Below are 13379 nucleotides of genomic sequence, written 5' to 3'. Positions count from 1 at the left end.
TTGCTCTTTTGTATATTTTAGTATATTTTACAATATTTTACACAGTTTACATTGTCTTCATGAAAAAGGTCGTGTATACATATTTAGATGACACGTAAACAATCTGCGTAGATGTGATCTTGAAATCATCGATACAACCCTGACTAACGCTTTATACGATCGTACGAGGATCGCTCGTAGTTGAGACTCGGCGAGACTGGAATTCGACACAGGAGACGCGCCAAAATGTCCTTCATGTCTGCCCTGTGATAATGTAAATGTGGTATGAAGGACATTTTTTCCGTACAACATTAGAGCGACATCGACATCTGCTGTTAAGAGTAACGGGTCGACGGTGACGTTCGCAGCTGCATCGTCGAGATCTCGAGATCGTGATCGAATATTGTAGGAAAAAGTTAACACTTATCGGCTATTTTGGTGCACTGGACGATCGGATATTTTCTTTTTATTTCGCGTTGGGCTGGACAAGGCTCGATAATGGCCGATAAAGATCTCGCGTGCGGATATCGGTGAGTAGAAAAAAACAGTAAGGGCTGTACACAAGTAACAGCCCGATTCGAACGGCGGGTGTCACGTGACTCGTGGCACGGAGCGCCGCGTTCAGTTTGAACGCGACATAACGCGTTTAACGTTCCGCGCACATGTTAACGCTTATTTTACAGAGCGAATGTTTTATTCATGAATGATTATCCGCGTATGGCTGTCGGGCCGGCTATCGATTTTGATTTCCCGCCCTTATCTGATCGGTCGGCAGCGATGGTAAGGACACGACGGCAGAAAATAGAAAAATTAAGCGATCTCTGGGATGCAATGATTTGCGTGGGGCGAGCTGCAGACTAAAATTAGCCCCGTTGAGAAGTCCCCCCCCTCTCTCTCTCTCTGTAATTATTACAAAAATATGAAAATATATCCGCTCGTTCTTTCTGCGCTTTTCTTCTCCTTTTTTCTTTTTGCGTGTATGATCGCGAGAATAAGTTTTTCATATACGCGAGACGTGTTTCACGCGACGTTCGGGGACCACTTAAACCAATTACGTACTTTATACGTACTTTATGAAGTTACCCCCGTACACACATCGTTAACTTGTGCATACTTTGTTAAGAGTCCATTGTTCGTAACGCCGCGGCAATAATCCGCCGTAAGAGGTGCGCGCGGGAACACGAGGAAGAATAGAAACATCGTATCGCCCTTGCTGTTGCTATGTATACCCATTTATTTACGTAGTGGAGTACACGATATAGCGTATCTATTTACCTATCTATATTTCATCGCGTCTTACTTCAGCTTCGTCGGAATTAAGCTGGTATCCTCTTACGCAAGCCCCCTTCCCTCCGGAGGCCTTTACGGAAGATTTACTTGTAATTCGTTTACTCCTTAGCGCGCTCCCAGCTCGCCGTGTGTTCATTATTTCTGCCGAAGCTATCGGCTGAGCGGGGCAAACGCACGAACGCACGAGAATAAAGATCATTTCAGCTTTAATTGCTTCCGGTGTTCTATCGAACGTACGTTTACTCAAACAGTAATTAAGATCGCCGTGACGTCGCTGCTGCTGCCGTGGGAGAAAGGTAAGGCACTGGAAGAGGCCCGCGCGCGCTGTCGATTATGTGTGATCGATTTCTTGTAGCCCCGTGTATATTTCCGTGTGCACGCGTATAGGACTTCTTCTCGGCTGCACGCTCGGAACGGAACCGAATGTGCTGCATACGGCGACGTGCAATATTTAAAGCGGCGTCGATGTTAACGGACCGGCGAGCGGCGACGCGGGAACGAAATTAAAACTCGCGGCGCGTGAAATATTCCTCGCGACAATTTATTCAAGGCGAGTAATGTTGGAACGAGAAATACATTCGCGCTCCCGAGTAAATTTCTTATTACTTCCAAGTAAACCGCGCACGTAGAACTCGCGAACGGACAAGCAAACGAACGCGGCTTTCGTGTCAGATTATTACGATGAAATTTATATAAAGGCCGATTACACTAGTCTACAAAAAAAAAGCTTCCTTTCGCATGCATTAAATTGTATAACTTATATAGTATTTTTATGCCCAATTGAAAATTGCCGAAATAGAAGACTTTTTGTTATTCAGGGTGATTTAAATGTGAACAGTGATGTGACCTTTAAGTCTTAAGTTGAAAATTGATTTTCTTTATATACACAGATCGATCGTTTGGTTAATTTAAGACTTATTTCTAGCGCTATTCTCTCTCTCTCTCTCTCTTTAAATCTATATTTTAATTAATATTTAAAAATTGATTAACATTGGAATACTTGATGGAGGTATTTTGATTCTTTTGAGGTTTTCTTGTTGTTACTATTTCTGTTTTTTATAACTCAAGAAAAATATCGTGACTTTCAGTTATTTTTACAATAAAACACGCTGAAAGAATAACAGGATATATCATTGATATTATAATAAATAGAAGTAAATAGAAGTAGAAGTAAATAGAAGTATAGAGTATATTAGTATAGAGGTTTAGAAAAATTTTGAAAATATATGGTTGTGATTTCCTAATAATATATAAAATATTTATATTTGCAAATTATATTTTTAGTATGTTCGTAAGTCATTGATATAAAATAATGAAGAAAACAAAAATAATTTTAATATATTATAATTTCTCTCACAAAGATTCATATTTTCGGGCATCCTAAGGGGCGTTGTTTTTTTTCTGGACATTTTAGTGTTAACATAACTAAAATATATTTTTGCAACAATATTAGTGAGATAAAATTCGTGAATGTCATAATTTTTTTTGTTTTAAAAGTTATTAAATGTTTTAAAAGTGATAAAATAAAAGTTGTAAGATACACATATTTGATATTAATATCAATTGTAAGAAGAGAAATATGAACATGAAATATAGTCGTTATAATTTATTTAACAATTTCATTTAATTTAATTTTTTTGAGAAGTGTATATAGATATATTATATTAAAATAAATAATAAATATAAAAATAAAAGTAAAAACGCGCAGACGCGTTGCGTACGTGCGTCCGTGCGTGTGCATATGCGCGTTTTTGTGTGTGTGTGTGTGTGTGTGACGTTATGAAGTTATGCTAATTTATCATATATGTTATGTTGTATTGTTTTTACTCGCATTCAAAGAAATACAATCACATTCAGAGATGACAACTATTGTTGCAACTAAAGCTATCTTTAGGTCAATAAAGCTGTTGCAATAACTATGGAATAATTTTTATTAAACTATATACAAATACAATTCTACATATGAAACTTATCGTCATCTATGTGGTTGCCGTTACTATGTTTTTCTCTAAGTGCATATATTGTCGATTTTACGAATATTCTCATGGAAATATGTAAACTTCTTTTTAATTTATTGTATTATTAGATTAGAATATTTTATTAAAGATTTTACATATGTTTTCAAGATATAAATTTACAATCAAATATTTTGGAAACAATACAGTAAAGATCATTGAAATTTCTATTACGTATTGTTAGTTTGACCAATTTTTGTATAACGTACAGTACTCTCCGTAAGTTTAAAAACGTAGATAAAAATAAGGATATTAAAATGGATATTTTATAATAATTCTTTTTTGCACTTACCTTTAGAAGATCGGTACTTATGTCATTTAACAGAGCGAAGTTTCAAGTTTAGGAATCCATTTTCTGTGTTGCTATGCGATGAAATTTAATGGACTTATGAGCAACCAAAGTCAAAATGCTTAATTTTATTTTAACCCCTAGTAATACGGGAATACAAACTCTCTTTCTCTCTCACTCTCTCTTGTAGAGAAATTTTTTCAAGTAAATTATATAGAAAACTTCAATCTTTTACACGAAAAAAACAAAAAATTTTCTCAGATTTTTTCTTGCGTTCGTGACATATCTCAAATTGAGAAATAACTTTTCCATTTTGTTCATTTCGTTTTCATAAAGGTGACTGAAGATTGGAACTGGATCAATTAGAACAACGTAAACCAAGCTTGAAGCTCGTTGATTCGTCAAAATTTAATCTTCAATCGTTAATTGCCAATCATTAGTGTAATGTAGTCTATATGAAAACGAAATGGACAAAATTGAAAAGTTACTTTTCAATTTGAGACATGCCACGAACGCAAGAAAAAATCTGAGAAAATTTTAATTTCTTCAGTGTAAAAGATTGAAGTTTTCTATATAATTAATATTTTGAAAAAAATTCTCTACAATTCTATGTTTCCGTATTACTAAGGCTTAAAGTAAAATTGAGCATTTTGAATCCGGTTGCTCATGACTCCATTAAACTTTATTGCACAGCAATACAAAAAGTGGATTCTTAAACTTAAAACTTCGCTCTATCAAATGACATAAATGCTGATTTTATAAAGGTAAGTACGAAACAGAATTATAATAAAATATCCATTTTAATATCTTTATTTTTGCCTGTGTTTCCAAACTTATGGACAGTACTGTATATATTTTAAGTTTATCTTTTGTCTGGTCGAAGGCTTCCTTAAACACTACTAGAAGTTAGTAATTTTTGTATCTGAGTTATGATATCTCAGATATCTCAGATCTTCAAGGGATATCCTAGGAATTTACGCGGACATTTAAAAGTCCTCAGGGGAGGGGGAATATCTTTTGGACATCTTTGAAAGATTGTGCTGTTTGGGATGTCTATTTTAAAAAATAAAAAATGTATCATCAATTTTTATGATATCCTATGTCTAGCTATAAAAAAACTTGCGCAAAGGAGGAAAAAAATTATTAATTTATTGAATTTCTATAGACGAATATATTGCTTAAATGAAGGAACTTTTCTTGGAGAATAATTATTTTAAGAATATTAATAGTACGCCAATATAAGAAAATTGAGAATTACGAATCATATGGAATGTTCCATACGCAATGAGAAAAAATAGTTAATCTTATCACAAATTATTATTATTTCTGACGAATAATTATGTTTCCTTATGGTCTTATTGTCATGTTGTTTTCATATCTAACAGAAAATAATAGTAACAATATACATGTAACGTTATTTGACACTATAATAACACTTATTACAAAAATGATTCTCTTAATTATAATTCTTTCACTGTATCATTATAGTGACAAATTTCAGGCACTTTATTCTTAATGTGCAATACATTGGACTTCAGATGATCGTCACAAAAAACTGTGGTTAATGGAGAACTTCTGAGTTCATTTTCGGGTTCTACGCATGAAGATACACAAGAAACACATCAGAAATTCCGTGTAACAAATTACCTGTTGACAAGCGTGTGTGTGTGTATTATCGCCTGATAATTCTTCAAAATGAAATTTAATCTGCGTGTATTGCGTCGCAAAGGCACTACACCACATATCAACGCTATATACGTCTCTTGAAATAACTGACGATAGAACCGCATGCATATTGCCTCTATCGCGAATCACAATTTGTTCGAATTTCGGCCCCGCTCCAGGCGACAGGGAAACGAAACATTTATTGGCTCGCCCATATCCGCGTTATTAAATTTGAATTTCTTTTCAAATAGGAAACAATGCGCTCCTCGTTGAAGTTTCAAATTACTCAGATATTACTCTTGACAGTCATTATGCGTTAAAACTTTAACTCAGTCAAGGCGACTGAATAATACGAAATATCTTTTAGGTTACGTTCATTCTCCGATTTCTCATCATACATATAAAACTTGACCTCGAATCACACACACGGAGAAAACAACTCTGTTAGTGTAATAGAATTTTCTATTATTTGAGAATCAGATGGAAAACTCGGTTGTAAGAAGATTATTGTAAGAAGGTTTCTACTCAGCCAATTTCTCTCAGTTACCTCAATCGAGTTTTAATGCAGTTGAATGTTGGAGGACGAATGTTTTCGGTCATAGTAATAAAGATATTTCTCGTCTTGTCCCCATTAGACAAACTGAAATATTTTTTTCTTTCGGCGTAACATTTGTAAATCATGTAGATTGAATTAGCAGGAACGCGATATAGCGTTGCTTCCTTGGCACATCAACAATTCAAGACGGCGAACTTTTCATCGAAAGAACCAAGGCTATACGCCGTTAACCGGTCGCATATATTTCCGTCGGCGTAATTAATAATGTTCTCCTAATAGCTTCGCGATAACCCCGCGATGAATCATCGTTGAAATTTCGAGGAAACAATTGGGCTGTCCGTTGTTCGAAGGCTATAATTTCAATAATTCAACAGAGTTCTCTTACTTCGTTAGCAATTTCATTCGCGAAAATGGCTGCGCCGAGTCCCGCGGCTGGAATTGCATTTTAACTAACATTTAGTAATATTTGAGGAATCAACGCGTCTCGACTTTCACGTCGAAAAACTCGTCGTTTGTTCAATAAAACGGCTCTTTTTTTGCTATTTGCCGAAAATTCGGTTTCACGAGGAGTGCCCTCTATTTCCGAATGAAATGGTTCTTCCTTTTTCTCTTCTTTCATTTCGAAAAAAAATGTTTGTTTGATGGAATTACGCCCTTTTAACATTGAGCGACTCGTTTATCGAGTCACGCGCGCTGGCCCGGCTGGCCGGCCGACCGACCAGCCGAAAATCGCCACCTGCCGTGGCTGCCGAGTGAAAATATCGGACGGGCGCGTGTCTGTCGTCGCGTTGAATCGCGGCGCGAGAACAGCATCTGGTTGGAAGGCGGGCGCGTCGTCTACGAGGGCAACTTCAAGGCTCGTTACCGGCGAGCGCACTCGCTCGAACACCTCACGGGCGAGCGAGCGAGTCAGCTAGCGAGCTCGCTTATCTCTCCATCATTCCGCTCGAAATACTCGAGCGGGTGTGGTACCACCGGCCGTATTCGTTGGGATCGGTCAGCTAGCCGGTTGTAACGGAGCTATAAGATCTGCTGTTCCGTTTCGTTGCTTTGCATCGCGTATCTCTTCGGAGCGCGCCGCCGCTATGCACCGCCCTGACTTCGCTTAGACTCGTGTAATAATATCAACCGAACTCACCTTTTCCAATACACCTTTTTCCAACAAAACTTTGAGACTACAGGTCCTAGACTTTAGATGATTATCATACGACGTGAGACAATCGATGATGGAAATTTTACGATGTTTCAATTAGAATAAAATTATACAATATGGTCCACGACGAAGCAAGGATCAGTAAAACATCCATTTTCACATATATCTGAATCGCAACTTTAATTTATTCTAATACAAACATTATTTCTTCGTTACATTAATTACGAATATTAATTCGTTTTTAGAAATTATTATAAATTAAAATATAATTACGGAGAAAGAATGATATTAAAGATAACTTCGAACGTTTTGACGACATTTTGCACTGTAAAACGCCTTAGGTTTATGACAATACGTATATAATATAAAGAAAATCATTTAAAGCGTAAAGAATATCTGTGATTTTTGCGACCAACCAAAACAAGATTAATACTCAATTATCTTTCAATTTTGTATTGTAGTAGTTTGCTGCCACATTCCATACACTTGTCAATATGTTTTCGTCGGATAATTCATCAGAATTTCAATCAAATTGAGCTCGCAGGGTTTTTCTTACGTAATTTCACCTCATATCTGTGAATAACGTACATAATTAGTGGGGCACATTATGCTTATTTGAGGCGTTTTGAGGCCTGTAATGGAAACTGCTTCGTCCACAAAATGTTAGAGATAGATAGCAAATTAGCAAATGTATATAAAATCAAAGAGCCACTTTTTAAATTGCTCTCAGGATAAATTATATCTGAATATTATAAACTGTTTTTAACTAAAATGTAAATTTTTTTGACAGCTCATCTAAATATATCCCGCAGCATTTAAAATTTTGTAAAAATATATTTAATAGAGCAATATTCACAACCCGTCCTATATTCTAACAAGAAATGCGTTAAGATACATTTACTTTTGTATTATTTCTACTTTTAAAAAGTAGAAATTGGAAAAAGAATACGGAGCGTTTTACCAACTAGAGCATATGGTACAGTTTTATCTTAATTATGAAGTAAATATATATAGCGCAGTAATTATTAAATTTATAAACATACAATAATATAATTATTTTTGTTATACTGATGTTATAAATTTACTAAAAATTACATTTAGATTTTCATATTACGTTTTGCATGAAATTGTATTGGACAAATTCTAATTATTATTTTCATATTTCTATTTCATCATTCTATATGATAAAAATATAAATGCCATACGAATCACTCATAAGAAACGTAACTTTGACACATCGACTAGTAAAGTTGCTGTTAAATTTATGTATACTTATGTCTGAGATGTACGAATCAATAATAAATATGAGTTCCATATGAATTACTTACAAAGTATGCAACTTTTAAAAATCGATTAGTAAAGTTGCTGAGAAATTTACATTCATCTGTCTACTTGGATCATGTCAAATTGAATCGAACCAAATCATATCGAATCATTGAAACTTAACTTTTAATTGATACAATAACTAGTAACATATGACCTACAAAAGTCTATTGTTGGATATTAGTACAATCATTGTACATTACGGGAGAATAATAATATAATAATAATATAATAATATTTAAACATGTGATAATAAACGCATCTAATATTTTTCTGGACTTGCAACGTGGTAAATCAACCTTTCAATTACATGAATCCCAATTATTAATATTAGAACTCCACTACTTCCTCCTAATTATTTCATTCTACGTTAATTGATTCCTTTTAAGATCCGATAAGTGGGTGAGGTTCAAATATGGCTTGCTCACTCTTGCTCATTATATATTCTCTGATACTCATTAGCGGGAAATATGACTTTCCAAGATTGCCAATGTGTAAGAATTATATTTAAATTATCGTAATTAAAAATTTTCGAATAGCTCGGATTCGAATAAGATTTCTATTTGAGACCGAGTATTTCAGGAATTATGCACAAACTTTCATGATTATCATGTGAAACAATCGATGTTGGAAACTTTATAATATTTTTAATTACATTTATAAGGATATATTGTATTAAATTAATGATAAATTTAGATTATATAATAACGTAAATTATTGCGTTAATGCACCAATAAATTTACTAAAAGTTAAAACTCAGTTTTTTGTATTATATTTTATATGACGTATTTTTTTAGAATAAATTTTGATAATTTTTTCTATTTGATCATATATATATATTATATATATTCTATGTAATAAATATGAGTGCCATATGAGCTACCTATAAGAGATATTGCAATCTTTACGAATCGAATATTAAATTCATTGTTAAATTTACGTATACTTGTTTATTTAAATTTACGTATACTTGTTTATCTAAATAAGGGAATACTCTAAAACTCGATAACGAAAGGCGATCATCAAAAAGTCATGTCAGATAAGCATTGATACGATCACGCTATTCTTTTCATATTTCTTGTACTCCTAAATATATGGATGCTTTCTCTTCACTAGATCGATATAGTCACTAAAAATTTTCGACCAGCCGTATTTGTTTTTAACGCGTTTCTCATGACTGTTGATTAATCCAGAAAGCGGGAACGTGTTCAACTCAAAAGTGACATCTTGACAACTTGACGTTTCAGTAAAGAGTATACGTCAGTAAAAAGGGTTATCCGCTCACATGTGACGCTTAATTAGTAGAGTAAAAAAGAGAGGTAAGCAAGAGATTATATAATTAATCTTGTAAAGATACATAATTGCAATTAGTTACATAACACGATTTTTATTACGCGTCATATGGAAGCTAATAGTTCTTTTACAAACGTATGTGAAACGTCAAGTTGTCGAAATGTCACTTTGACTGTAGATACATTCCCGCTTGCTAGATTAATCAACAGTTTAATTACGCGGAAATGCGTAGCTAGAAACGAATGCATTTGGATGGAAATTCTCGAGATCGAAAGTTACATAATTTTCGGCTTTATGTGTATACACAAATAAGATTAAACCATTATATTTAAAGTCATTATAACACTATTATATTATAATTATAATTATTTATGCGATTTTCAATCTTCTATGCGATCTTAAGCGTAAATACATAAAGCTGAAAATCGTATAACTCTCGATCTAGTAAATATTCGGGCATGTCGTCGTATATATTACAAAACTTTTATATCAAGCAGATATTTATGTTAAGGCATTAAAGTAACAGCTCGAGATATCAACACGTTCTTTATCATTATTTATTTGGGGAATTCTCTCTATATAGAGAGAATTATACTCTATATATACAGATCACATTATATTTGTTTTCATGTAATTGTGTAAAACAGACTTGGTTTGTTTATATGTGAAAAGAAAAACATTGTTGTCATATACAGGGTGTCCCACACTCTCCTTCTCACATTAAGCGAAAATGTAGAATGGGTTGAGGTGAACATAAAAGTCCTATACCGTTTTGCGATATTCGCAATAATAGTCGAGATATTAATTAAAAAAAAAATGGTGAATGATCACGCGCGATATGGTAGATGAGTTGTAGTGGCACCGTCTGCCGTTGTATACTTATACATTAAGTCAAACTGAACAAAAAAGTCCTCTATTATTTTGCAAATGACCATATAGATTTTTAGATATTAATTAAAGAAAATTTGTACATTAAAGTTTTTCAGTAAAGATCATTTGAAATTTAACATATTGTATATATTGTATATGAGATTTTACACAATTCGCAATTCGATTTAATTAATTTTTTATACTATTTTCTTATAGGATTTTCTTATTTAAGTAATACATTTGTCTATAAAAATTCTCCAGTAAAATTGTCTAGTAAAATAAACTATTTTTCTTTTATTACGAAATTTTTCTTTAATCAAGCAAAAGATATGATAAAAATTGATATAATACATTTTATTTCTTAGAGACATACTTCAAGCGAAATTCAGCAGAACATCACTAGTTTCTACATTTAAAATCAGGTAAATCATGCCTGAATGTATAGAGAAAATAAATTTTCTTAAAAATTAAACACCACATTACTGAAATCTTATGAAAACCTGGGTGATAAAAAAACCTATATACATTTGTTAACTCAACTATTTGGTATACTCTGATAATATTTCTATAATGTGTCTTGTATAGTATATTATTTTTCCAATATTCTCAGTATACGAAATTCATCAATAATATTCGGTCTATTTATCGAATATTTGGAAATATCGGGATACTATCGGAATACATTAAAATTATCAGCAATTCTATTTATTTATCGAATAAACAGAATATATCGAAATTTTTGGAATAAATGAAGCCTATTATATAGTCCATATATATGGAACCTAAAAGAAAAAAGGATATAGAAAACTTTTCGAAACAATTGTAGCTACTCTGAATCACATCTTAATGAATTATAAAGGAGATTCACGATTTTTCTGTTGTCTCAATTTACGACATTCGATAATTCAACAAAAGGATTTGCTTTCAAGGAAGCTATAACGAGCGACATTTTTGTTTTTATGACGCCTGTGGACAAGAAGCGGAAACGCTTGCCGCGCGGCAGGAAGCGACACGGTAACCAATCAACTTATCGCTTTTCTGTTAAAGCAACATTTTAAGCGGCCATCGCATTGCTTCTTGTCGCGTGCAAGCGTTTCCGCGTTCTATGTACGAAGCCATTTCATAACTGCCATACCGCGAAGCAGCATGGTCCGTGTTTGCACATATGGCCGTGTAATTTACAAGGATTTTCGTGTACAAAGATAGTAAAATATAAGATAATAATTATAATTATCTCAATTAAGATAGTAGCTATAATAAACTATTATGCATGAGCAGATTTTATGCATATCTATTAATTATTATTTTATCAAGCCGAGAGAATCCGTGGTATTCGGCGTTAGCTAAGCCATACGTAATTTCTGATCTGAAGTAATATTCTTATCTCTTTTGAATAAAGTTTTTCAAGTATTTTTAAAGATAAGTATGCCGATTAACAAGCCTTTTTCAAACGACCTTGACGAATATTATTAAGGAATAATATACAAAAAAAGTTTCAGTCGTTGGATTGAAGTTTCGTCTATTATCAAATTATTAATAAAAGAAACTTAAAAAACGTAACAGCTTAACCTCTCTAACCTATGTCACATTGACTATTTATTTATCTTTATCATAATTTATATTTTTCATCGGATATAATAGTGTTATAATTATAAAAAATGAATCGATTCGATCAATGTAATAATAGAGACACTTAAAAAAAAACTTTGCTAAATAGCGAGTGTAACGTTTTCCATAGCGAGGTATCACGCTTTCCGCATGTCACGCTACAACCTCTTAATATTTTGAGTATAGACGCCTGTCACTTGAGCTATGAGTTTTCGAAATAATTAATCATTATGTAGTGATAACCTTCGTTCTTTAAATGTATATATCTGCTCTTATAGTGGCTATAAATAATTGTTTTTGGAGCAAGTTTTTGACGTATTATTATTAAAGTTGATGCAGTACGATCGTGTATTAGAACAATAAAAATTCGTTTAATTCCACATTCGAACCCACCAAACATCTATTGTTTTCGAATAATTCATCTACGATTATATTTTTGTTTTTTGATCATTAATTCCTATAATTTTTCCGGGATCACTAAGTATACTATCGTTGTGATTAAACCACATTGAATTAGTGAGAAGAAAAACATATGATGTAATTATTTAGTTTAAGAGAAGTTGCTCGAATAATTTTAATCTTAACATATGCCAAGGTCATGATCCACAATAACCTACGAAAAGTTTTAGTTTTCGCTAAAAGTAAACATATAAATAGTTTATGTAAACACAGTGCACTTGTGTAGTGAATATATGCGGAGAAGATGATCAATATACACTAAGTGCTTGAAATATATATTCTATTTATGAAACTTTTTTATCAATAATTTTGTAAATAAAAAAAATTTGAAACTTTTTGTATGTTATATAGCATAGTGTTTTTAAAATATATTATGTGTTAAGGTCAAGGATGTTGGAGAAGGACTCGTTAATCGGAATAATTTTTTGGAAACTTTTTAAATATATTTTCAATGCAAATATATTAATTTATAGTAATCAAACGATGTTAATTTCTATCTTTTAGTTTTTTTATGCAATGTTTATAAATGTATGAAGTTATTTTCAAAGTTTATTGTTTTTTTATAAATTTATAAATTTATAAATTTATTTAAAATTTGAAAATGTTTATACATTGTATATTTTATGTATAGTATATATATAATATATATAATAATTTATACACACACACACATATATATATATATATATATATATATATATATATATCACAAATAATATATATTTTATAAAAATATAAAAATGAGTAATATAATATATGGTATTATATATTTAGATATATGTGAAATGTATATAAAAACGAAAGAGAAATTTGTGTGCCATAAAGTGTAGATACTTTATATAAAAATAAATAAGAAGTGTAGAATCATATTCTTTGTCT

The 13379-nt window shown here is 32.3% G+C and overlaps 1 long non-coding RNA gene across 2 annotated transcripts in view; it reads left to right on the top strand.

The window, feature by feature from the left end:
* LOC116846440 overlaps positions 1 to 13379 on the top strand; it is a 15539-nt gene continuing 2160 nt past the window's right edge. Inside the window, exon 1 of one of the 2 annotated variants that reach the window (XR_004378492.1) lies at positions 1 to 509. This is a non-coding gene — a long non-coding RNA (uncharacterized LOC116846440). Of the gene's footprint in view, positions 510 to 1341; positions 1566 to 13379 lie in introns of those variants that run through there. The other variant, XR_004378493.1, reaches the window with a different exon arrangement.

The sequence above is a fragment of the Odontomachus brunneus genome, unplaced genomic scaffold, assembly GCF_010583005.1.
Source record: "Odontomachus brunneus isolate Ranch 3 - 2012 unplaced genomic scaffold, Obru_v1 Obru_scaffold_064, whole genome shotgun sequence".
Taxonomy (NCBI): Eukaryota; Metazoa; Arthropoda; class Insecta; order Hymenoptera; family Formicidae; genus Odontomachus; species Odontomachus brunneus.
The sequence above is the reverse complement of the archived record's forward strand: the minus strand, read 5'-3'. Positions and strand labels throughout refer to the sequence as shown.